Raw genomic sequence first — 27,823 nt, forward strand, 5'->3', positions numbered from 1 at the left:
ATCTTGTCCCTGATATTTGCTGTCCTTGCACATGCATTTATTGCCTTCTATGACTCATACTTTTAAAAAAATCCATTCTGCGAAAACATTTCCCCCGTTAGAATAATTTATGCAAATAATATACTTATCTGCAATCTTCGTAATTTTGGGTAGTCTATTTTGAGTGCAACATTCAGATTCACTTGCAGGGTGGCACAGGAGTTGTTGACTTGTTATATACGGCATGCGTAGTTCAGGATCATTTTATATCGGTGGTACCCAGGGCTAGCCTGAGATAACCACAAAATTGTGCCCCCCACCCACCATGGAGGAAAGGGTGAACAAGGATCTACATCAGAAACCAGGAGGAAGCGAAGATCTACACTGGGAATAAGGGGGGGAATAAAGATTGACTTTGAGGTCTGCTACCCCTGTGGATCCTGCGGCCAGATGTGTTCACCTCACCAGGCCTCATGTGTGGGCTGACCCTGATGCCACCCAACTCCCAACTCTGGATGACCTTTTCCAGCTGTTTCCTGTAGATGCTAAATAGCATGGGAGAAGCATGAAACCATGAGAGACCCTGAAGGTCAATGGACCAAACCACAGAGTCCAGCACCACCTTCCAAGAAAGTCCTACATGGTTAGGGATCATCTGCCCACACATTAATAAAAAGGTAGTGCCTACATTCTTGCCTTTTCAGGATAGTCCACTAGTGGGCCTAATGGTAACTTTTCAAACAAGATAGTGCCATCTCCTGGCCAAATGTGATTATTTGCACAAAGTACCACCTAGGAATAAATGTAAGAGTGAGCCTTTGGGTTGCATTCAACTTGCACTCACGGTACACCTATTGAAATTAACGACCGCGACTAACTTAGGTCCATTCATTTCAGTGGGACTACTCTGAGTAAAAGTTAGTTGACTGCAACCCTTTGAGAATGTTTAAATTATAGCAGTTTAAACACATCAAAAACGTTTTTTTAAATATAAAATTATTAAAGATTTTATTGGTTTACAAAAGTATGTGCATTGTCTGAGGTATCTAAAATTTAATGCTCTGATTTAAATACCTTTATGTGTAGATTAACCACTTAAAGCAACACATGGCAAATAAGATATCATGGATGCAACAGAACAATGGGAGAATTTTGGGTTGAGATGGATCTCCAGTAGTACCATCTGTAATCAACTGAGAGAATATTTGCACCATTTGAACAATCCCTTCCAGAAGTTTAAATTAAGCACTTAAAAAAACCACACTAACCCTTAAAAATATATATATTATGGTGAACATTGACATTATTTCTCAGTTAGATTAGATGTGCCTTCCACTAGCATAGTTGTTCTGTACAAATGTTACCATCTTAGGATTCATCATATACTCTTTTGTCTTTGCTGGCCTGTTGCTTGAAATGTCAGATTTGGCCATGGTGGCACATGCCTGAGTGACATCCCAGTGGGACTAACATAATGCACTTTTCTTGGCTGCCTTTGAAAAGTGTTCAGAAGCTTCAGCTGGTCCGGACGGCTGACCGGGGCAGGTTACAGGGAGCACGTTCCTCCAGTTAAAACTACACTGCCTACAACAGGTCTATTTCCTGACACAATTCAAAGCACTGGTTATGACATATACAGCCCTATATGGCTTGGGGCCAGGTAACCCGAGCAATTTATCTCCCTTTACGAACCTTGCCCAGGTGCTAAAGATCCTTGGGTGAACACCTTTCTTCCATCCCATCACCGCCAGAGGCCCAGTTGGTGATGTAACGAGAGGGCTTTTTCTGAGGCTGCTCCCACATGGTGGAACTGCCTCCAAGAGAGGTTAGATTGGCTCCCTTTTTGTCCTCTTTCCACAGCTTCCTTCTATTGCAATAGATGCAGACAATCTTTATTGAGCTGCTATCAGGGCAATCAGTACTTTAATGCTGCTTCAAAATGTATTCTCTTGTATTTCAACTATTGTTTTGAACTAGCTTGTTTTTATTACTCTGCATTTTATACCAATGCTTTTAAAACGTTGTAAGTCACCTTGAATTCCAACCTGGGGGAAAGGTGGGATATAAATAGATTAAATAAATAATATCAATTGAGAAAAGCATTTCACCTTTCCTCTTTAGTATGTCAGCATGACTGGATGGAAATAACTGGATACAAACATGAGACATGTTCTGAGGAACTGTTCCATTATTATCATCTTCGACCATTTTGACTCACATTTAAGAGAGAGGTTTTACAGTATTTTGAATCTACACGACCCTGAACTCTTAATATACTACTCAGCTATACTGTAGTTCACAACTAGTAAGTGTTCTGAGAAGAACATAGGCTATAAATACCTGCTTGTTTGTTTTTAAAGCAAAATCATTGCAAATCATTTTCAATAATGAACGCAGGAGAGGCCTGCCTTTCGCCTTGAAAGGAGAAGCCTGCTTGAGGTAAAGGTAAAGGTACCCCTGCCCGTATGGGCCAGTCTTGACAGACTCTGGGGTTGTGCGCCCATCTCACTCAAGAGGCCGGGGGCCAGCGCTGTCCGGAGACACTTCTGGGTCACGTGGCCAGCATGACGAAGCTGCTCTGGCGAGCCAGCGCAGCACACGGAACGACGTTTACCTTCCCGCTGGTAAGTGGTCCCTATTTATCTACTTGCACCCGGGGGTGCTTTCGAACTGCTAGGTTGGCAGGCGCTGGGACCGAGCAGCATGAGCGCACCCCGCCGCGGGGAAGCCCTAGGCGCTGAGGCTTTTACCCACAGCGCCACCCGCGTCCCTTTTATGATTGAGAGAAGGTATCATATCACATCTTCAAATATCTATCACATGGAAGATGGAAGCATGCTTGGTTTCTTCTGCTCCTGAGTGTAGGATCCAAACCAACTGGCTTCAAGTTACAAGAAAGGAGATTCCAACTAACTTTTTGTCAGTGGGATGGGCTCCCTCAGACTCGAAGGGCTTTAAAGCAGAGGTTGGATGGCAGCCCCTGTTTAGGGGAGTATTTAATGATGTTTTATTGTGTTTTCAACATTTTGTTGGGAGCCGGCCAGAGAGGCTTCGCCAAACAGTCTGAGGGGCAGCATACAAACGATAAAAGTGTTGTTGTTGTCATCTGAAATGGATGCTTTAGTTGAGATTCCCGCGCTGCAGAGGGTTGGACTAGATGACCCTTCCAAGTCTACAAACGACCAGCAGCCACTTCCCGCCCGCCCTTGGCGGTGGCCACGGGCGCAATCCTGTTCCTGCCTTAAAACGAAACTCTGCAGAGGTGCTTTAGGGCCGCGGGGTAACTCAGGGCTCCCGCCGCTCCCCGACCCCGCCTGGGACGGAGGCGCCGCGGACCCTGCCCGGGAGAGCGGCTTCCTGCTGCCTCCGAGGAGCCGAGCAAGGGAGGAAGGAAGGAGAGGGCGCTTCTTCCCGCCCCCGGATCCGCTCCCCGCTGGCAGAGGCGCTGCTGGGCGGACGAGAGCAGCGCGCAGTCCTGGCCCAGGAAGGAGCCTCGTCCCTTCCCCGCCCGGGGCCAGGCGGAGCCAGCAGCGGAGGCAGCAGCAGCAGGAGGAGGAGGAGGAGGAGGAGCAGCGGGTGAGAGGTCGGCTAGCTCCGGTCGCCCATAGAGACGGCGGAGTCCCGAGTTGCGAGGGCGGCGGCGGCCGGAGAAGGGGCTGAGGCGGCGAGGCGCACGGTAAGGAGGGCGGGCGCGGCGCGGAGTGGCCGCCGCCGGAGGGAGCGGGAGCGAGGGAGGAGGGCCTCCCCGGGCCACAGGCAGCGCTGCTCTTTCCTGCTTCTTTCTCCGCCCGGGCGCTGTCCCCGCCTCCCGCCATTGCAGCCGCCGGGCCGAGGACTGCCCCCTCCGCGGCCGCCCGCTGCCTTTCCTCGGCCGCTCGAGGCGCGCAGAGCCGTCGTCGTGGGGAGCGGGAGAGCCTTCGGCTTGCTGCCCCTGCCGCCTCTTCCTGGCCGCGGTGCGAGGCGCTGAGCGAGGCGTGGCTGCCGCGCGCGGGCGGGCGGGCGCCTCCCGGGCTCGCTAGGCCACTGTTTCCACTCCACCGTCGTGGGGAGAGGGTGGGTCGGCTCCTTTTTCTCGAAACGAGGTGTGCTAGGGAGTCCGCACCCGGAGGGTGGCTCTTGTCCCGTGTTAGAGAACATGGAGGGTGATTCTGTGTATGTGTGAACGTCGGAAGAGTTTTCGGGCTGAAGGTCCGTCTTGTTTCCAAAGTGGCTTGTTTCCAAAATGGCTAGCCAGATGTTTCTGGGAAGCCCCCAAGCAAGGACCAGAGTGCTAAACTTACCTATAGATTCTGGTTGATTCTAGGGTGGTGCACACCACCACCACCACCACAATATTGATAAAGAATTGCATCAACATACCTATCATAACAGTAAAACTTGTTTCAGGACCTAAACCTGGAGCTTCTATTTAGCTATTATGAGTGTTAGGGTAGTGTTGAACTGCCAATGGTGCATTTCTAGAATCCCCATTTAAAACCATATTGAGTTTTCTGCTGTTGCCACATCTTGTTGGCTCTGCTGGGAAGAAGCAGGGCAATGTGAGGTTGCTACCTGAGGCGCCTTGGGTTGCTGGATGGGTCTGTCTTCCATAATTGCACAGAGGCCAAAGTAGATACAATGGACAGATATAGACTAGTCCAGCCTTCTCCAACCTGGTGCCTTCCAGATGTTTTGGACTACAACTCCCATCAGCTGGAATAGAGTACCAGCAAAGCATTGTTGAGTTCTCGCACCGTGTGCATTATCTGCTTTCATTTCTGAGTTTCAGTTACCAATGAGACCTCACAGTAGGGTCAGAAACAGTATCAGTGCCTCAAACAGCAGGCAAGCACTGCATACAAGGCTGCTATCCTATTATGCTGCAGATCGGCTTTTGCTTGATGATGGATATTCGGCACTGATATATATTTATTGGCTAGAAGATAATGTGGCTGGCTGTAATGTTTAATAAAATGGTGGTTACCTACATAACCATACTGCATCGCTGGTGTCCTTGCCAACCATTATGGCTTAATGATGCTAATTATTCCCTTTTAGTTCTGTGGCTTCCTTAGTACAGTGTGGCTGCTCCTGGTTTCCAGCGTGTCCAAAAGACGATGAATGGTGCTGGCCTGCAACACTCCCAGCTCATTTTTGCTGATGGTTGGTGCTGAGCTACATTGTGGTGACTGCCGTGGAGAAAGGGTCACTAAAGCAGGGGGCCCTCCAATATGTTGGACTCCAGTTCCCATCAGCCCCAGCCGGCGTGGGCAGTGGTCAAAGATGATGGTAGCTGTCACCCAATAACATCTGGAAGGCCAGCGGATCCCCACCGCTGCACCAAAGACACGTAGTCAGCATTTACCTAGTGGTGTTTGAACTCTGCATTTCCGTAAGAAACACACCATTCTTCTGTTGGGAGTTTCAGAAGGGTAGAATTTGTAAACGAAAGCAAGAAATTAATGCACAGTTGTGCAGAAGTGGCTCACCATGTGGGGCAGAGCTGCTGGGCTTTCTAGCATGTGGGTCGCTGTTGCTTACCAAGAGGGGCGGGGGGAGGACAAGGTGGCAAAGAGTTTGGTGTGCCATGCCTGCCTCCCTCCCAGTAAGCAACAGCATCCAGCCTACAGGGAAGCTAGTGCAGCAACTCTGCCCCACCCAGTGAGCCACCTCTGCTTCCGTGGAAATAAAATACAAGGAAAACAAAGCAAGCTATGGGGTCTGTGGTGAGGTTTTCCGTATTCTCCTGCTCCTTGAAGCTGCTTGTGTTTAGTTTCTACCAAACTCCCATGCTTTTATGAAGGAGAACCTGATAAAACTGCTCCCGTAAGTCATCTTGATGCTGTTGCAAGCAAAAGGAAAAGAGAGGTAGTTGTTCTAGCCTGAACTTAGTGTAACTCTTGACTGTGAGCTGCTAGAACAATAATAAGCATCATATAGCTGGTGTCTGCTGGATATTAAGTGCACTTTTCTCCCGAAGGAAACAGCATGAAAGGGAAGAGTCCACAAAATGTTGGCTTGACTTACTACCCAGCCGTACTCCATAGTTGCCACTGACTCTCTCCATCCCCTTAGCCTTCTGCATCTGCTAGAGAGCTTGGGAAAAGAAGGGGGCATCTCATATCACACTGGGAGTGGGCTTTAATCTTGCATGCACAGTATGCTTCTGTTCAGTGTAATTTAAAAGAAACACTCAAGGTGAGAGGCAGGAGAGGGTTTCTCAGGTTACACTGAGTAGGGGCCCTTGACCCAGCAAGCTGCAGCGCAGGTGGATTTATGGACGCCTACTGATCGGAAAGCCTAGTCACAAGAAAAATCTCACAGCGAGAACATAAGGGAGTTTATTTAACAAGTTCTGTCATGTTTAATGATAGTCTTGCTTGCTATGGAGGTGAAACATAAAGCTTACTGGATAGTGAAACCTTGCAGAGTGGGATTAAACTTTGCTTCTTCTTACACTTTAGCTGTTTCGGACCCAACATTTTTAATGCTGGAATCTTCCATTTTGTACACATTTGCTTCGTATACTTGTAATCGTCAACTCATTTTTACCTCTTTCCGCTTGAAAACACCCCCCCCCCTTAAAGCTTTCTCTCAGGCTGGGGGAACCCTTTTCAGCCTAAGGGTCACATTTCCTCATGGGCTCACCTGCTAGCTGTGGGCAGGATCAGAGACAAAGAAAAGTGAGCGGAGCAATAGGTGTGACTCTTACAGTAACCTGTATTTTTAGCTACAACGCCCCCCCCCAAGGTTTTTGCATAAACACTCCTCATGCATTGTTTTTGTGCATTGTTTTGTTATGTATATTTTATACTGTAAACTGCCCTGTAAACCTGAGATGACGGGCGGCATAGAATTTTAATAAATATTAATAATAATATTTTTTTGATCCTCCAGTCAAAGAAGAGGCAGAATCACAGTTCAAGGACACATTTCAGTTGGCAGAAGCACTTGAGGAGAGTGCAGAACAGGGCTGTTATAAGCAGGGTCCTGGGATAGGGGGCATGGACTGGGAAGAGTTTTGAAAGCCAAGTAGAGAAGCTGCAATGTGGTTCTCCCCACCCAGGCCTGATGTTCCCAATTGCTACTTAAACTGCAGCTTTTATATTTTTATTAACTGTTGTTAAAGTTCCAGAAACGGAAAGATTTTTGCAAGTACCAAATGAAGTTTGTCTCGGTTTTGGATAGCAAACTTTGTGCCCTTAGACATGGTGACATTCCAAATAAATGCCTGTCTCCTCTAGATAATAGTGTTAAAATCATAACAAATGATTCACAAAATAGAGAGCAAGTTCTCCAGAACTCTTTATCAGGCTAGTTCTTAAGCAAAGCAGAAGGGGGGGGGGGGGTAAAATGAAACAAAACAGTACAAAAACGTAGGTAGATGTTGTAGCCATGAAGTCTGTGTCTCTTCCAAGATGGAGATTGCAGAATAAATTGCTGTCTGCTAGGTGCTGCAAATATCGGGTAACGTCTAGGGTTCTGTGATAAAGAAGCAATGGGTGATCCCCGTTTCTGAAAACATAAATCCTGTCAGTTATCCAGAACTGTATTGCGTCTTAAGCAACACGTGCAAGTTCTTGCTTAGGAACAGAGTTAAATATGTTCCAAATAGAGGAAGATCCATAGCTCAGTGGCAGTGCACATGTTTTTTTTATTTTCCATCAAGGCAGCTGACAAGATAACTCAGTAAAAGAATAGAGCTGAAACTAAAGAAGACCACAGCGGAGGGAGGGAGGGATCAGGAGTGGTTATATACAACATTTGTCCCAATATCCCACCCAAAACAGCTTTTTACTTTTCTAAAGTTTAGTTACAGTATATTATCAAGCAGTCTTTGTATTTGAAAACAAACTGCAAAATATATAATAACTAAATCTTTGAATAGAGCAAATTAAACAAACCAAAGGAGTATGGTCTATTGGAAAATTGTACTTAAAGCCGTAAAATAGGCACATATTACAAATTCAATAATGATAAATAACCAAATCAGTTGCCCTACCATGTCAAGGGAAATTCATCACAATACTAAGCTTACATTTGTTCATAAGCAGGCTGAGTCTCAGATGAGTCAGAGCCTCTGATGTTAATCTGAGATCCGGGGTAAACTCTTAAGGTAGGTGTCCTAAAGATACGTCAGCTCAATGCAGAAAATCAGCACCCAGAGACATTTTTCTGAATGTTTCAATATTTTACAATATTTACAATACAATTTACAATACAATACAATTACAATTTACAGTTACAATTTACAATATTTAGGGGCGCGGGTGGTGCTGTGGGTAAAAGCCTCAGCGCCTAGGGCTTGCCGATCAAAAGGTCGGCGGTTTGAATCCCCGCGGCGGGGTGCGCTCCCGTTGTTCAGTCCCAGCGCCTGCCAACCTAGCAGTTTGAAAGCACTCCCGGGTGCAAGTAGATAAATTGGGACCGCTTACTAGCGGGAAGGTAAACTGTGTTTCCGTGTGCGGCTCTGGCTCGCCAGAGCAGCGATGTCACGCTGGCCACGTAACCCGGAAGTGTCTCTGGACAGCGCTGGCCCCTGGCCTCTTGGGTGAGATGGGCGCACAACCCTAGAGTCTGTCAAGACTGGCCCGTACGGGCAGGGGTACCTTTACCTTTACCTTCACATCTAGAAGCAATGTACAATAAAATAAATGAGATTTGAAAATTATACAGTCCCTAAAAACAATAACACAGTTTCTACAATTGTGCAATTAATATTTCAATAAATGTCTGGGCTGCAGTTCCAGGAAATTACAGATATCAAAGTTGTTATATGCTGTCCACGATGAGCCCCAGTTTATACTGTGACCACTGTGTTTTGAATCCATTGTACTTCATGAAAATTCTGCAAATGGCAGCTCCACATAAAAGTGTGTTCTTGTACCCTAATCTGGATGATACTAAGACACGAATGGCAGTGGCCAGGTCTGTTTTATTCAGAAAAAGCTATTGCTGTTGTGCCTGTCTGGGCAGAGCATTCCAGCCCCTACCCCACCCCGCAGTTCTGGGCTGTGGGGTGTTTGGATCGAGTAGAGGTGCCCGTCCTTTACTCAGCACCCAGGGACAGTGTCAGATTCAGGAGCAACCACAAACTACGTGCCTGGTTTTAAAGAGACTGTGGCATTCCTAGGCTCTGGTTTAAAGCAAAGCTGTACTCTGAGCAGATCTGTTGAAATAATGGACTAAAATTAAATTGTGACTAATTTAAGTCTGTTTATTTCAGTGGGATTATTCTGAGTGTAATTTGGGGAGCTGCTGCTCGCTGGGGTACATAACCCCAGTCTAGGTGGGCTAATGATCTGATTCCGCATAATCGGTGTAAATCTCTGGAAGGCTTTTTATTTTTTTAGGAACTTGTGATTCACAGTAGGAACATGAATAATAATAGTTCCTGTGGGTTGAGTGGGTGGAGAACAGAAGGGGAGAATTTGTTAAATTGGAGATTATTCTGTCGAAAATTACCATTGTTACATGATGACTTTTGTAAAGCAATGGCTGAATTGTTATCAGTGTTCTTGTTTGGATAAAAATAGCTTCTTAGGTTTGTGAAAAATATTTACAAAATAGTTTAGTTATGAGTGGCAAACCAGTGTTGCTCATTATCAGCCCTGCTCTTTAATACTTCTGCAACCACATTCTTTACAGCATTAGGGACCTATTCTTCGTGTCTGTGAAGTAATTGCCTAGTTGTTTTTGTACACGACTCAAACATCTTCGCTCATGTCAGCACTGGGAGAAAGCAATTTTTGTCTTATCTAATGTGTCTGATGCGGTAATTAGGGCTATGTTGGCTGTTTCGTTACAGTCCAATCCTGTGCATGTTTACTCAGAAGTAAGTCCCAGTGAGGCTTACTTCTGGGAAAGTGTTTAGACTTGCCGTCTGAAAACTTAGTACTCATGCTAAGTTTTGCTATATTATGATAACTAATTATACACTCAATATATTTCCCAAGCCTATTATTTCTTGCCTGTTCTAGACAAGCTCTTGCTTACACATAAACTGGTATGCAGTTCAGTATCTGTGGCCATGGGACATACTTAATAGTATGAAGGACAGGGCTATTGAACAATTTTCAGTGCTCATCCTACTTTAAATTTACTACAATTTGTTTCCATGTCAGGAGGCTTGAGGGGGGGGGGGTCCATGGAAATACACGCCGCACAAAAGCAGCTGTCTTCAGCTTAACATGGGACTTCTGTTTTCCAAAATTTGTCCTGTGTTCTTGAAAATTGTGGAACCAGACAGTTATTCATTTATGTTGCCCCCATTGCTTGAGAACATCAGTAGAATTTTTGTCTGACTTCCAGACAGCAAAAAATAATTACAGCTCAATAAAATGTATTATAGTGAAGGGAAGCATTTGAAGATAGCCCACCACCCAAGAATTTTAATTTTATTTGTCACATGGGTATTCTTCAGTTCCTCCAAAGGTAACATACTTGGGATCATGCTGTTTATATTTGCCCAACAAGTACAGTTGGGGAGAGGCAATAACTTGATCAGGCTGTCCATTGCATTTTGTGGTTAAACAGGGATTTGAATCCTGGTTTTCATCTTAAACCCAGCACTCCTTAAATGCTACGTCACAAATCTTCACGCCACACTGTACTTAGGTTTCGAGATAAAGAGACGCATCTCCAAGCTGAAAAATCTGTAACAAAGACTAATAAAACTGCCATATATTGTGCTAGCACCCAGAAGGCAGTGCTTGAGAGCCTCTCTCCTCTGGAAAAGCCTTGTAGATGTTGATCTGAACACGATACAGCTGCCTTGATGTGATGCTTACATGAGGATTATGTACCGGGAAGTCTTGTCCCAAGTGTTTAAATTTCAGCTGGGGTTCTGTACAACAGAAATAAAACACGTAATATTTTTTGATTTGTGCCTACTTTAATCAGATTCCTTTTTGGCAGTTTAAGAGTACTACAATTTGTTTGCCACATCTTACTTTCACTTTTAGCCATATAAAAGCAAGTAGTTTCAGTTGCTCTTTTTTCCTCGTTCCTGTTCTTGTTGTGTTAGAGATTTAGGCACTGGTAAAAGTTTATGCTTTCAGTGTAGGTCTGGAAGAAGCAAGTATCATTTTGATCTTGTGTTAGCAGTCAGAAAATAAACAAGTGGCTGATATGTTGGCTAAACAATGTATTCCAAAGCTCAAAAGACAGGTAGAGTCAGTTAATGTGCTTAACTGTTCTCCCATTTCATGATGCACCCTTGCTAAACCAGAGTTGCAACAAAAAAAGACCATGCATAATCTTGCATTTCTAATCGGTAGTAATCTGTGAATGTTTTTATATCCAAACAGATACATATTGTGCCTATAACTTCCTTTTCCTTTGATCCCATTCCACCTCACCTGGAGGAATAATAGGATGCATTGTATGTAGGCAAATAAACTAAACAAGCCACTGACATACTTGGATGTAGAAATATCCAGGCTCAGAGCCATGCGTAGTCATTAAGGTTCCTTTCTGTTCTTGGTCAAGTCACTTAAAGTTCAGATATGCAGAAAAATAGTGGTAAGTTGGGGAAAGACAGGCTTGAATGTATACAACAACGTTCATGTGTCAGGGTGCAGATCAGTCTAAACTCATTATCCCTAATAAGGTAAAAGGTAAAGGACCCCTGGACGGTTAAGTCCAGCCAAAGGCGACTAAGGGGTGCTGTGCTTATCTCGGTTTTCAGGCCGAGGGAGCTGTTGTTTGCCCACAGTCAGCTTTCTGGGTCATGTGGCCAGCATGACTAAACTGCTACTGGTGCGCGGAGGACCGTGATGAGTGCCAGAGCACACGGAAACACCGTTTACCTTCCCACCGCAGTGGTACCTATTTATCTTTTACCTTTACTTTTTTACCTTACCTATTTATCTACTTGCACTGGTATGCTTTCGAACTGCTATGTTAGCAGAACCTGTGACAGAGCAATGGGAGCTCACCCTGTTTTGCAGATTCGAACTGCCAACCTTCCAGTCAGCAAGCCCAGGGGGCTCAGTGGTTTAGACCACAGTGCCACCCTCATATCCCTAATACAGTATACTAACTTTGCAATGCAGATTTTTTTATGTTATTAATTTAGAAAGACTGCACTGTGGGTTTTGGTTTTTTTTAGTAGATGCTTGTTTGAATCAGTTCCAGGTCTGTGTTTGAAATTCGTGGGAATACTGGAAAATCAAAAGAAGTGTTTGCATGAATATTGATGATAGCATCTTGAACTGTATTAAATAATTGCTTCACATTCCTACATCTAGTAGATATTATTCAAAAGGTAAATGTGAGGCTTACATTTTTAACAGCATATTCCTAAGGAAATAATATATTCTGCATTTTAAAATCTAAATTGTATGAAACATTGATAATGTTTCTGTAGGAATAAATCAACCATTGGCAATGAGATGCATTAGCTGATCTCTTATTAGTCTATTCTAGTATATCGTATAAATGTATTTGTCCTCATTAGTCTACAAAATTGAGTACCATTGTTCATGAGAGAGAGCTGCTTTCCTATCCCATTTCTGCCCCAATTTAAATTAATTACATACCACTTTTCTGCTGCAATATCCTTTTGACCTTAACCATATTCTTTTTAGTAATGGCATGGGAACACAAACACTTTTGGGTTTTTTAAAGCTTGTATACTTTTCTTCTACCTCTATTCCTTTAATGTGACTTCATGAGAAGTATTTGTAATGCATTATAATAGCATCTAGGGTTAACAACAATGCATGTTTTCTTGCCCTTTGACATTTTTAAATGGATTCTGTCAGTCTGTCCAGGCCCAAAGGCTCTAGAACTTTAAAATACTTTAATGAGCAACAATAAGCAAAGGTAGTCATGTTGGTCCTTAAGAGTGGGCCCCAGATTGTTGGCCCAAGGCCTGTAAAAGATTTAGCCATCATTGTCTTAAACAAAATGCAGAGGTTACTGGCATAGGCACAGAGCAGAAGTAAAGAGAAACTTGGCAGTCTTTAATTTAGCAAAATCAGGGATTACCTTTGGATGGTGTTCTAGGTACTAATTTTAATTTTCATATTAAAATAATAATTTTAATATGAACTTTGGATGGTTGTCAAGTGCACCACCCAAAATTAATCCCTTACTTTGGTAAAGGAAAGACTCTCATGTTTCTCTTTATTTCTGTTGTCTGTGTAGCTCAGGAACTAGTGTGTTTCATTTAAGTTTGAGATATCACAATGTACTTTGAGTAGTTAAAATATAATTTGCCCTAACAGCAGCCCAGTAATCAGCATCGTTTCTATGGTGTGCATCCTCGGTGTGTAACCTGATACCTGTAACCTGGTAACAGGAAGGGACTCAGCCTGCAATCTCCATCATGAAGTCAACCTGACCTCATGGCTACAACATCAACCTAATTTTTGTACTTTAAAAAATTATCCTCATCTCCCTTGCCCCCGGTTTTGTTGTTGTGTCTTGCTTGATTAAGAGTTCTAGAGAACTCTAAAGCTTGCCACTCTTGTGGACACTTTGGCTAATCTCAATAATTGCATTGTAATGATTCTTCAACACCAACGTCCTTGGACTGGTCATGTTGTTTGGATGCCTGATTATCGTCTTCCAAAACAACTACTCTATTCCCAACTTAAGAAAGGAAAACGAAATACTGGAGGACAACAAAAGAGGTTTAAAGACGCTCTCCAGGCAAATCTAAAAAAAATGCAATATAAGCACCGATAATAGGAAACACTGGCCTGCAAGTGCTCCAGTTGGAGAACAGCCTCTACAAAAGGCATTGTGGATTTTGAAGAAGCACGAATTCAGGACGAAAGGGAGAAATGAGCTAAGAGGAAGGCACATTAGGCAAGTTCTCACCGTGATCAACTCCCACCCAGAAACCTACGTCCCCGCTGTGGAAGGATGTGTGGATCCAGAATTGGCCTCCACAGTCATTTATAGACACACCGCTAATACTGTGTTCATGGAAGACAATCTTACTCAGCCAGAGAGCGAGAGAAGAGATTGCCCAACTAGATTTTGGAGATTAATGATCGAAGCATCCTCAAAAGTCAGATAGAATTAAGTTCAATTTAAAGTGCCAAAAAGCCTTTGATCCACAAAATAATTTGTTTTATGCCAGTACTGGTGACTAGTAACCTATTCTGGGAATATTCCCCACAGTAGGAGTTCCATTCATAAAAATGGCTGCACTTGCAGTAGGGCGAAGTAAATCAAGAAGTTTCCTCTGGTTTGGCAGTATTTGCTCCAAGTAAAAGAGAAATTACCAGTTTAATCTGAGTTGTGGGACTGTTAGCTCATCTACCACTTATAACAATTACAATTTTTAAGATCTGTTTTAATGTTGATGTTTTTTCTTGCTCTCACTCTGCTGTTTTTCGTATTTTTTAAATATCCTTGATTGTTTTAATTGTAAGACACTGAACAGTGGGAAATTCAGCCAATGCATCTAGTGTTTGGGTATTAGATGTATATTTAAATGATACTGAGGCTGTATTGTTTTTAACACTCGATTGGAAGCCGCCCAGAGTAGCTGGGGAAACTCAGCCCGATGGGCGGGGTAGAAATAATAAATTAGTAGTAGTAGTAGTAGTAGTAGTAGTAGTAGTAGTAGTAATCTTCAGGGGGGTGGGATGTATGAAACTGCCTCCTGCTGAGTCAGGCCACTGGTCCATCTAACCCAGGGGTCGGCAACCTTCTTCAGCCGTAGGCCAGTCCACCGTCCCTCAGACCATGTGGTGGGCCGGACTATATTTTTTGGGGGAAAATGGAACGAATTCCTATGCCCCACAAATAACCCAGAGATGCAGTTGAAATAAAAGGACACATTCTACTCATGTAAAAACACGCTGATTCCCGTACTGTCCGCGGGCTGGATTGAGAAGGCGATTGGGCCGCATCTGGCCCCCGGGCCTTAGGTTGCCTACCCCGATCTAGCCTGAATCTCTGACTGGTGAAGACTCTCCAGAGTACCAGACGGGTTCCCAGTTCTGCTGCCTTAGATTATTTCAGCTGTTGTGCCCTGGGACATTTTGCATATGAGGCACTTACTAAATCACTGAGCAATGGGTCCTCTTTCTCCTTGTTTTTGTTTAAAAATATAAATTATGAATGCAAAATTCCAAAGCTTACATTAAAGGAATTTAAGTAGAATTGAGAAGAAAACAGTATTACCAAGGTTGATTTAAGGTACAAGTAATTGACAAAAAGTATTTTAAATTCAAAATATTTGAAAGGTACAAAATAAGATGTGAAAAAAGGTAATAATTTGCTGACATTTTTATGGTAAAGAATGCATGGTAGGGGAGATGTGAGGAAGTCCGGTTGGTTATGTAAAAATGTTTCTGAAAATTGGATTTTTTCTTTTTTCTTTGTTTCTTTTATTTCTTTTGTATGACTTTTATATCTCTGTTTCTGTATTTGAAAATGTAATAAAAAATATTTTAAAAAAAAAGAATTGAGAAGAAAACAAGATGGAAGATAACCTGAGAAGTCAGATTAATCAAAACCTGGACTTCAAAGATTATTGAGAATTTCATTATTACATTGGTGGTATATACTGCTTGTATGTTAAGATTCATAGGCAGTTGATGACAGAGGGTGGGGTACCCAGCATAGTGCCCTCCAGAGGTTGAACTACAGCTCTTGTCAACCCTGAATGTTTGTCACTGATTATTTGACAGAGCCCTGGATGCTGCATTTGACTGGGGAATTGTGATCAGCCCCTGTTTGTAAGAGTGGCCTCCCATTCAGCAAGAAAACTGCATGGGTTTGGCATCTAGCTTGATCCTGAGTGCCATGTTTTAGCTTACAGTATGTGCTGGGCTTTCAGTTTATCTTAAGTTAAACATACATCCTGGGACATATTAAACACCAGGAAGAAAAATCTCACATTTTCCAAACTTCATTGTTTCTGCTTTCTCATTCCCATGACTACCTTTATGATTTTTGAATACTTTTTCTTGTATACTTTTTCTGTCTTGGTCAAAACAGTATCCATTAATTAACGAGACCTGCTCTAAACTATGGAAGTGGGGGTTTGGCTTTGCCAGGTGCTCTTGAGAGTAAACTAAATCCAGTGTTTCCTCTGAATTTTGTGGGTGGGTAGAAATCTGGGATCATCCACTCAGCTCCAAATATGAAGGGAGTCTGGGGCTCATCATACTTGCCAGAGACCAGGTGACTTCTTCCTATGGTGAGTGTGGCTTGCAAAATTGTGGACCTTGGTTACTGCTTGTGGTTAGTTCAGAGAAAGTTAAATTTTGAGCCCTGGATTTCGACAATATGCTAAGTCAGTTCCTGGCTTATCTCAGTAAAGCAAGGGAGCAAACTAACCATGGAGGAGCAAAACAGCCACAATCTCCTTCCCAGGAGCCTGCAGGTTCTCACTAAACCATCATTTGGCTTATCGTAATGTGTGAACCAGAACTCTTGTTCTCTGGCTCCTGGTACAAAAGTGCTGCCTAGTCACTGACATTCTGAAGCTGTGAGGATTTCTAGCAGCAGAAAGAGAAAAGAGTTAAGATTGCAGTTATTTCTAGGAAGATAAATATTTGGGGGTCAGGAGAAGAGACATGGGATTTGGGATATTTTGAAACCGGGTGTGGGTTACAAAGATCATGTATAAAACTAATGAATGGAACACATCTTCATTATTCTGCTGTAGACACTTTCTTTTTGCCTATATATTTCTTAAACATTCTGTTCATTTGGAGTTAACTAAGGCTGCTTTTCTGATATTTTGCGGAATTCCATGTCACACTCTTCCATTCGTTCTGCCTGCGCAAGCATTATAGCTTGCTAGATGCAGCAATGCCCCTTTCCCCTGTGCAATGTTATGGTCATGTCCCAACCCTTCCAGAGTCAATTTTGGAGGGAAGGGGGGGGAGCCCCATTGTGCATGCAGAAGTCCTTGCACAGGGCTTCTGTTGACAGAGTTGGTTAGCTGAATCCCATCCTTTGCTTTGTTTAACTTTGTGTTAGGATGGCAGTTCATAAACCCCCCTTTTTTAAAAGTACCAGGTCTTTTTATCAGGTCATGTTTAGTGCTAATAATACTGGTAAATTTGTACATCCTAAGAAGTAATTTTATACTGTTGCAGTAGGAAAACACACTCTCTCCTTTCCAGATGCTACTGTCTTCTTTTCTCATCATTCCACTTAATATCTATTTTCCAGATTTTTCCAAAGGCCAAGTGCAAGATTTGTCGTAGAGCAAGAATTGGAAGCTAATCACCTGATTCCTAGTTGGTGCTTTAATAGCCAGACTGTTCCTGTTATTCACACTAGAAGGTAAATATTATACCACAGCAGAAACCTTATTTTTGAATCCAGATGTTCCTTGTATCTTTATAGATAATTACCATTTTTTTAAAATTCAGAGATGAGGTTTATAGTGCCACCTGGAGGTTTAACAAGCAAATCTTCCATAGAAATATTAAGTGCAATTCTGTGATGAATTCTAAATTTGCCTTTAACTAATACCATACTGGCCTAGGGCTTGCCAAGCAGAAGGTTGGCGGTTCGAATCCCCACAACGGGGTGAGCTCCTGTTGCTCGGTCCCTGCTCCTGCCAACCTAGCAGTTTGAAAGCACGTCAAAGTGCAAGTAGATAAATACGTACTGCTCTGGCAGGAAGGTAAATGGCGTTTCTGTGCTCTGGTTCGCCAGAAAGTGGCTTAATCATGCTGGCCACATGACCCAGAAGCTGTACGCCGGCTCCCTCGGCCAGTAAAGCGATATGAGTGCCGCAACCCCAGAGTTGTCCGCGACTGGACCTAACAGTCAGGGGTCCCTTTACCTTTACTTTGCACAGTACTACAAATAGGACTGTGTAGATGCATATGGAATATGTGCCCACACTCTCACCCCTCGACTAAAGTTTATATAACTTTTCACCTGTTTTGAAAGACAAAGTAAATGTTTCGTTGCTCAGTTTTCATTTTACAACTGCAGAGAGGGCAGTGATATTTAATTCAGAATGGTGCCTACTCCTGACAAGATTGTGCCCATAGGGTGGTTGGGAGAAAGTAGAACTAGCAATTGGTCTTCAGCTGATGGCAGTAAGTAATAAGTGCCTTTGCAGAGGCTTCGTATTGCACCAAAGCTGAGTGGTCAGACATCCTCCAGAACCTTGGACAATTCTTAGAGACCAAACAACTTGTTCTGATGGGTTCCTAGTTCCAGACAAGCACTTACATACTCGGTCTGTTATGTTCACTATGTATCCTACGGTCAATCTCCTTCCTGAGGGGGGGAAAGCTTTAAAAGGGCGCGCTGAGCAGTCACGCTGGGGCTTTGGTAGCAAGAGCTCCGGGGTATCAGGGGTTACTTTCTCCACCAGGCCAAGCTCAGGAGGTGGTGTTGAGGCCTAGGGACATCACAGCTGCAACTTCTGTCATTGGTGCTTCAGACATAGCTGGCCCCTCTCGCTGTGTGTCAGTACCTGGGTTGCTGCTTGTAGTTGGGTTCATGAAAGACCACAGAGCGGTTCCTTGAGCTCCTCTGCTTGCCCCCTGTTCTGCTGGCAATCTGCTCTGTGACTTCTGAATTACCGTATTTTTTGCCCTATAGGATGCATTTTCCCCCTCCAAAAATGAAGGGGAAATGTGTGTGCGTCCTATGGGGCGAATGCAGGCTTTCGCTGAAGCCTGGAGAGCGAGAGGGGTCGGTGCGCACTGACCCCTCTCGCTCTCCAGGCTTCAGGAAGCCATCCGCAAGCCGTGGGAGCCCGCGGGAGGCCCCCCCCCCCGGTCTCGCACGGCTTGCGCAGCACTACCTGCACCCCGAAGCCCTGGCCGCGCCGGGGCTTCGAGTAGCTCTGTGCAAGCCGCGGGAGGGCTCCCCCGGCTTGCGAAGCGCTGCCTCTTATCCTGAAGTCCTGGCGCGCTGAGCAGTCATGCCGGGGCTTCGGGTAGCTCTGCGCAAGCCGCGGGAGGGCTCCCCTGGCTTGCGCAGCGCTGCTTCTTATCCCGAAGCCCGGCGCGCTGAGCAGTCACGCTGGGGCTTTGGGTAGCTCTGCGCAAGCCACGGGAGGGCTCCCATGGCTTGTGCAGAGCTGCCTCTTATCCCAAAGACCCGGCGCTCTGAGCAGTCACGCCAGGGCTTTGGGTAGCTCTGCGCAAGCCGCGGGAGGGCTCCCCACGGCTTGCGGAGAGCAGCCTGTTCTGGGGAACAGGGTTGGGGGAAGCTCAGGCTTCCCCCGCCCCAGCCTAGTGCCTCTTGGGGGGGAAATAATTTCCCCCCCTTTATTCTCCCCCCCCCAAAAAAACTAGGTGCGTCTTATGGGCCGGTGCGCCCTATGGGGCGAAAAATACGGTAAGCCTAGGGGGTTCCCCTCTCCCTTCAACAATTTACGTTATGTTTATCCATCAAATAATTTATTAGCTGTGCAGTAGATAAATACTGATTTTAAAATGTGTTTGACTTTTTCACCACACAATTTCAGCTCTGTTTTATTCTCATCTATTCTAGTTTAATGTAAAATGGAATTACCGGTAGGTTTCTGTTCATTGTCAACTCTGCTGAGTTGGCTCTTCCATTTGTCCACTAGAGGTCAGTCCTCTTCTGATACTAAATCCACCATTAAACAGTTCTGCAACCAGCATCCAAATGCAGAGGAAGATAGCTGCATAATCAGAACAGAAGAGTACATAGGTTTTGCCACTAAGACTCCTGAGCAGGAATTATAATATTCTGATTAAAAACCTTTCCTGCAATATATATATATATATATATGTATATTTTTGCAGGATAAAATGTTTATTCATATAAAATGTTACTTGATAATCCATCCTGTTTACCATTTCATCACCTGAAATGTGATCATTCGTGATTTGTGGAGCTGGCATAGAATAATCTTGGGGCTGCCAGTCCCAAAAATTTGAAAATCATAAGATAGCCTTTAGAAGAGGGTTTTTTTAATCTGACTCAGATTTTTGTTACATTATGTATTTTAGTTTTGAGCCTTCCTTGTATAGATTAATTGCTTTTTCTACACCCCAATTGTTTCATTAAATCTGGGCACTTTTCATGATTTTGGAATTTTTCAGTGTACAGCTAGAAATTTGATAGTTTTAAAAATAACTTGTCTGATATTCTTTGGCTACAACTGCTGTAAACAAAGCTTTCTCTTTTATAATCTACCCACAAAGGTTTGAGAACTAGTATAGAATATAACTACACATAGCTCCAGACATGTTAGGTGCAATATTTATTTCAAAACATAGGAGACACAAATTATACCTTTAAGTGTACCAGCACACCTTGTTCTAGGAGTGTATGGGGTTTTTTTTTTGCAGAATGCACAACCCAGAGTTTTTCTGCTTGGCCATTATAGTTTATCATGTTAAAGTTAAGAGAGTTTGTACAAATAACCAAACTAAAAAACTTTGGACTTTGTGCCCGTTGTTCTGGGAATAAGACAAAATGTTTCGCAGTATTTCTTGACATCTTGAATAACTGAATGATCCCCACCAAGAAAAAAGAAGGGTGAGCTTTCGAAAGCTCATTAACGTAATTACCTTTGACTCGTATGTATAATAAGTATCATTCCTCGTTACGGAAAGTTCAGGTGCAATTGCATCGGATGGCTTGCTTTCTAGCCTGTATGTCCATGGCGGAACTACAGAATGCCTGATGCTGATTCATACTACCTGTCCACGGGGGGGGGGGGGGGCTATATGTAAAAGATTTGAGAATTTTTAAAATCCAACCTAAAAGAGAATTGGACAAATTCATGTAGATTAAGGCTTCCAATGGCTCCTAGCCATGATGAGTATGTTATACCAACAGTATATGCCTCTGAGTACCAGTGGCTGGGAATCACAACTGAAGAGGGTACAGTTGCACTCAGGTTCTGCTTGTGGGTTTATGGGCATCTGGTTGGCCACTGTGAGAACAGGATGCTGGATAGTATGGGCCTTTGGTCTGATCCAGCAGCGCTCTTCTTATGTTCTTATGCTCTTACCCTTCAAGTGCAGAGAACCAGCTTTTTCTCAGGGCAGGCATTTCCCCAGTATTCTTCCTTTGACTAGTACTTCCCTTAGGGGATCTCAGTGGAATAAACAAGATAGACTTATAACAAGTTTGTCAAGTTCCACAATTTACAGGCGTTTCTGAAAGCAACACATGGGAGTTTAATTTGTGTTGCTGACCTTTCAGAATTGTGCCACATCAGTTTTCTCTAATAATTATTTGATGAGACATGAGTCTCATTTAAGTTTAAAATGGCAAAATGTTATATGGAGCCTAACAGGCTTGGGGCTTGAACCTTTTGCTTCAGGGTGGGATAGCCTAGCTCAGGGGTCAGCAACCTTTTTCAGCCGTGGGCCAGTCCACCATCCCTCAGATCATGTGGGGGGCCGGACTATATTTTTTTGGGGGAAGGAAGTGAACAAATTTCTATGCTCCACAAATAACCCAGAGATGCATTTTAAATAAAAGCACACATTCTACTCATGTAAAAACACGCTGATTCCCAGACCGTCTGCAGGCCGGATTGAGAAGCCGATTGGGCCGCATTTGGCCCCTGGGCCTTAGGTTGCCTACCCCTGGCCTAGCTGCTCATTGGACACAGTTTTCTAGAAGTTTTTACATAAGGGAGAGAGGCTGGTGGTCAACTGGCCAAATGTCCAGGGAATGACAAGATTATACTCCGCAGAGAATTTTCCTGGAGTGCCTGTCTTTGTCCTGCTGCCTGAGCTCCTTAATCCTAGTCTCTCTGCATGCCATTTTTGGTATTCCCAAATTCAGTTTTTACCAGCTCATATAAAATCTGCCTGTTAACGCAGCTTTACAACTAATAATAGAAGGAGCAGCCAGTCTCCTATTATCTGATAAAGCCCCTCGGCTTCCCTCTGTAGTGATAGCAACACTTAGAAGGGAGCCAGACCAGAGAAAACTACATATACAATCTGCCATGGTCTGGTGCAGTATTTTAGTTTCGTTGCTAAAGGGCATTTGTTCATTGCAACCAGTGAGACAAGCAGCAAACTTTAAAAATCCTGGGAGTTTGGAAAATGTATTTTTGATGAGGAGATGACATCCCGTGACGCGTGACACATTTTCTTCTATTAACCAACATTGTGTAAAATAAAAATTTTGAAACCTGAACTTTCCACCTACGCTAAATCATGGATTGTGGATGACAAGACTAGTGAGTATGAACAGGAAATGGTTGTGAAAGCACTATGCAAATAGCAATGAACGAAACTTGTAACATGTAAAAAAAAGTTTCATGTAAAGATTGTCAGAGGGACCTTCAAAAGAGGACATTACCAGAACGGCTTTCACAAATACTTAGAAAGGAGTAGAAATTTTACTATTTCTATGAGAAGGCAAATGTACACATCAAACCCACTCCTTAAATAGAGTTTTTGGAAAGTAACTAAACTCAGAATCTCCTTACCTTTTACCTTTACCTTAATGTCTTGGAACACCTTAAGAATGAAAACTGCCAATCTTATATGGCAATAACAACAACTGCTAAAGCAGACTGAACTAGATTCCATTCCTTTCTGTTATTGTCAGCAGAACTGTTTACCCGATCCAGGAGTTTAGTAATAGCACTGCACAGGTGTCTGCATTCATAACTGAAAGACCACAAAATGCCACTGAAGGAATTAGTTTGCCTGCAGAACATTTATGGGGAAAGAATGAGAGAACAAGAGTTTAGTCTAGACTAGAAAGCTTGTGTGGCTTGCCTTTCCCTCCCCCCCCCCCTTAAAAAACGCACTCTTAAACTTACCCTGCATGCCAGTTTGTGAATAAGCTGTCTTTAATTGTGCAGGGAAAATGATCTTTTCCCATTCTTACTTTGTACAGTATCTGGAAAAGGTTGCTTCACTGTGAATTTGGAGACCTAGACTAGTTCGTGATCAGTTATTGGAGTACCGTATGTCTTGTCCTTCTGGTTAAAGGGAAATACTGTGGTACCTCGGTTTTCAAACCTCATCCATTCCGGAAGACCATTCAACTTCTGAAAAGCATTGAAAAACCGAAGCAGTTACTTCCGAGTTTTTGGCATTCAAAAACTTTCGACTTTTGAGACATTCGAAAACTGACATACCACTGTAGTTAAAAGTTGATTTCAATGAAAAGGGGGTGAGGTGCAGAGAGAGAGAGAGAGATCATGGGCATGGCAAGATGGTTAGTATTTCATATTCAGTAAGCTTTTCATTAAAAAAAACTCAGGCGGGAGTGAAATAAGGGAAGACAGGGATAATACATCTAGCAGAATTTTTTGCCTCTTGAAACATGATTTTTATAGACTTCAGGCTGCCTTTTTCCTCTTGGGGTCCAGCAACTCTGCTAAGTCCCACTCAGAGTAGAGTCATTGAAATAAATGAACGTAAGTTAGTTGTGATTATTAACTTCAGTGGGTCTACTCTGAGTAGGTCTAACATCAAATACTGCCCTATATAATCTCCTTGCTGTAGACTATTTTAGTATTTCTGAGGAAAAGGCTGAGGTGTGTGTGTGTGTTGCATCCTCCTTTTTTATTCTGGAAAGATTATTTATTAATATTTATTATGTTTAAAGTGCCATACATTTTCTAGGCACTGTGGGCCTCCAATTTTATGACACCAGGATGAATGTTTCCTATGGCAGTCTTCAGAAAACTAATTGTCTGATTTGGAACTGAGAAGCCATTTCGCTCTGGTCATTGTGGTTTAGCTCACAAAGAGTTTTTGCTTTCTGCATGTGTTTTATGCCACATATTTTCTGTCTTAGAGATACTTTTTCTGTAGTGTATCTTGGCCCCATCTGTTTTCTGTTTCTGGCAAATAAATTCTGGGAGATGTTGCCTAGTTTGTTAGAGACATTTGCATATAGAGGACTTAGGCTCCATACCAGAGTTTGGTCCAGATAGCCTCTTGAAGCTCAGAGCTTCACTGGAAATAGTTCCAAGAAACATACAAATGCTTCAGGGATCTATGATAATGGATTGTGTAATGGATTCAGGGATCCATGGAATGGGAAGCTAAACTGTTATGGTGGCAGTTGCCCTTTGGGAACACAAATGAGTTTTGGGATTGTCTAGGACAAAATGGGCATGGGCACAATATTGGTATTCTTAATTGTAGGGTCCAGTTACATTTTAATTTGGCTTGAGCTCTGGTTAGTCATAGATCACGAGCTCAGTCTTCTATGAGCAATGAAGTATGTAGTCCTAGCAAACAATAGACTGCAACTTTCTAAGGATAAACAAATTAGTCATTAGTAAGACTCTGTAGCTGGCAATTAAACATGGAGAATATACAGTAACTAGCATAATAAGCTTATTAGTGAAAGGTTTTGTTAAAGTAGAGCTATTAAGTCCTTTTTTAAATATTGCGTGTATCCTTGGGGTGCATGAATTTAGGTACAATAAATGGATAGGCAGATGGTTTGAAATGCCAGCATTTAGTTAAGAAAATAGCAAACAACTACTATTAGACGGTACGGTGACAGCCACTGTGTTAGTCACACTCAGAGGCTATTTAAATAAATGGACAAGTTTACTCTTGAGTATGACTCACATTGGCTGGCACCCTGTTCGCCCTGTATTTAATATACAAGAACTTTGTTTTTGAAAAATCATTTAGAATTATGCGAATATCGCTGAGCATTGTAGCCTTAAACTTAGATGTATTCTTTATAAAGTAGTTACCAGACTAGGATTTCACTATCAGTGGGAATATGTTGAATATCTTCTCCGGGTCCATTGTTTCTGTTGCACATTTGTTAGTTGTCTTTGGCATACTAAAAAAACAAAAAACAAACCCAGTGTTCAGTTGTTGCCATCTTGAATTCAGGGGCGTCTATGTGACATACATAAATTAAACAGTTTTTCAACGATGCCACGCTTCCTCCACCCCAGTAGCCAAAGGTATTGGTGCCATGAGAGTGCTGGAACTTCTGTGCTTCAGGTCTCCAAGCCCCATAAAGAGCTACATTTCCTTGGGGCGAAGCTCTACACTAGTTCTCCTCGAAGGAGAGGATTTGGGTTTATGAGGAGAGATGGGAGTGTGATAGTCTGCTGAGGACTCCTTTTTGCCACACCTTGGTTTGGGGGAACTGTTGGTCTGAAAAGAAGTGTGCAGCCCACATTGGATGGGATTGTAAATGCCGGTTCACATGTCACAGTTGAGAGGTGTTGCACTTCTTACCACATCCACCTTTTTGTGACTTATTATTGCTAGATTGGCGGTTTTAAATTTGTTTGTTTTTTATGTAATTGCTTTTTATGATTTATTTTGTAAGCTGCTTTGAATTTTTTTCTTAGGAAAACTGGGGTACACACTTCAAAAATAAATGGTTTGGCAGCTGGCCAATGAAGAACATCAGAACTGAGCCAATATATGTCTGGAATTTGATGTTAAAGTGGAAGAAGTTATATTTTAATCTACCAGTAAAGATAGTTAGCCATACTTTATGGTTTCCTTCAGTCCTCTGCATTCCACTCTTAGTGACAGCTGTTCAGTAGTCCAAATTCATTTGTAAAAGAATGTGAGCTGAGCCTGGCTATGGGGCTATTAACTTTTGCTCAAAGGTCGATTTGGAGCCAGGAAAGAGAAACTTGGAAGTAGTGCAGGGAGTATTAATGAAGCAGGAAAGGGTCACGGAAGTTTGCAGCAAATGAATGCAGGCATTAAACAAAGATATTCATAACCTCCAAAGGTTCTATTCAAACCTTTAATTGTTTCATAGCAGAATGAATGTGGCCCATTTATTGAATAATACTTAAAAGTGGAAGAGAGATTTTTGTTTGAAATTGAGAGGTAGCTTGCAGATTACAAGCTCTGTAAGCAAGACGCATCAGCCACTTTATAAGGGCTTCTTCACACTTTATGCAACAGTCATGACTTGTCGCAACTACAATGGTGTTCTCTCGGTGTTTCTTTAGTAAACACATGAAGGCTAGATGCACATCCCTAAAAGGTAAAGGATGCACAACAGGGAGCATCAGTTGACTATATCTCCAAGAAACGTGGAATTTTGTCTGAGCCCTCACCCCCCCCCCAAATTGTTTGTTACATAAAGTGTTGAACAGCATTTAATTCTTCTGAATTCAGTGTAGCAAGTGTGGGTGTGTATACACACATGTAACATATGCACACAAGTACAGTCGTACCTTGGAAGCCAAACGCCTTGGCACTCGGAACGTTTTGGCTGCCGAACACCGCAAACCCAGAAGTGAGTTCCAGTTTGCAAACGTTCTTTTGGAACCCGAACGTCCAATTTTGGAACCCTGCAGCCAATCGGAAGCCGCGCCTTGGTTTCCGAACATTTTGGAAGTCGAATGGACTTCCAGAACGGATTCCATTCAACTTCCAAGGTACGACTGTAATGTATCTCCTCACAATCTCCACTTAGGAGTCCTTCCTGTAGCTTTTGTGTGTGTGTGTGCATGTTCTTCAAAAAGGATCATTTCTTGTGATTCCAAATGACTGAACAACATTCACAAAGGGATTGTGAATCATGTGGGGCTTACAGCTAGTTGCAGCCATTTTCCTGTTGAGATGACCAGAGAAGCATCTTCATGCTTTTAGTACAAGAGAGAATTTACTGCAGCCTCCAGAGAGGTGCCTACCACAAGGTTTGCAAGTGACACTGTGGGATTGGTTTCATTTGATGCAGCCTGATGTCATAGACAAAGGGTTTGCATCTGTGCACCTAACCATATGCTCCCTCAACCATTGCCCCTCTTGGCTTAATGTGGTGGCACCTGCCATCTTTTTACAGTCTTTTTGGCACCTACTGAAGACCTTTCAACATGCTTTTAAAATGGAGGTTGTCATCCCAGTTTTTACCTGCATTAGATTATATATGTAAACAATGTGTGTGTGTCATTCAGTCACTTTGTGATGCTTCATGGGAAGCAATTCATAAATAAACGCAGCTTTATATGGAGCAGTACTGCAGTTTTTTGTTTAACTGCACCTGCCAAGATTCCTCATCTGCATGAGTTCGGGAACCCTGTCTTCCTTTGCAGCTGGATACTCTCTTTTCTGAACTTCCCTTTCTTTAGGTGTTTCATTTAGTGAACAGATGGGGAGGAAGGATGGCTTGTGAATTATAAGACAGAAGGGGAAAGTGGGAGTTCATAGACTTATTCTTGACTTCAGAGGTTTCCTGTGGAATAAAATGAGTCACTAAATCTCTTCTTTAACTGGGTGGTTCCTGTCTGCTTGCCAGAAACTTGGTCAGGGGGTTAATTCAGGGATACTCACTGGGCACTGTGACAACTTTTGACTGGTGGGGCCACCTCCTTCCTGGCTGAGACCCCTGCTTTGAAAGAATCAGCACCAGGTTCATACAAGTTTTTAAGTCTGACACTGAATCCACAGATCGTTGGCTTCTTCTAAGCTTTTTGCTTTCAGACAGAATCAAGTGATCTTTAAATGAGTGAGAGCTTTAAGTTTTTACGGTGGTGGTGAAGTGAATAGACCCTGAAAGATGGTGTTTAAACGCTGAACACTAAATTGCTTTGTTCTGTTCTTGCAGTCTGAAATATTGGTCTGTAAGAAGGAGGAGTAAGTATTAATAGCATGAACAGTAACATTTTGAAGAGTACACGATCCTATTTTTTGGAGAAAGAATCACTTCTGCTCTGTCAGTCTGTGGTTTCGTCACTTCAGTATTGCCTCAGTGAGTAAGCCTAGAATGACCAAATCATGCTGAGTAATGCAAGACCAGAAATGGAGCGTGTGAATTGCCTTATATGGAAAGGCTTATGCTGCAATCATAAAGCAATGTCATCCAGAGGTTTTGATTTTATTTATTTTTCGTTGGGGCTTGGCTGATAATCTTTCCATAAAGTTTAAACACAGGGGTCATAATCCAGCCTGAGTTAAGCACTTTCAGATCTGCTGAGTTCAACGAAGGTGGCATATACTGAACCTAAAAA

General features: G+C 43.1%; 1 protein-coding gene across 3 annotated transcripts in view; it reads left to right on the forward strand.

Moving 5' to 3' along the window:
* Window positions 1-3,220: 3,220 nt before the first annotated feature.
* GNG12 (G protein subunit gamma 12) overlaps window positions 3,221-27,823 on the forward strand; it is a 41,973-nt gene continuing 17,370 nt past the window's right edge. Inside the window, exons 1-2 of one of the 3 annotated variants that reach the window (XM_028733132.2) lie at window positions 3,233-3,655; window positions 17,110-17,223. The gene's annotated coding sequence lies outside the window, so the exon portion shown is untranslated. Of the gene's footprint in view, window positions 3,656-17,109; window positions 17,224-27,823 lie in introns of all 3 variants that reach the window. The other 2 variants (XR_013392898.1, XM_028733133.2) reach the window with 2 other exon arrangements.

Source organism: Podarcis muralis, chromosome 5 (genome assembly GCF_964188315.1).
Source record: "Podarcis muralis chromosome 5, rPodMur119.hap1.1, whole genome shotgun sequence".
Lineage (NCBI taxonomy): Eukaryota > Metazoa > Chordata > Lepidosauria > Squamata > Lacertidae > Podarcis > Podarcis muralis.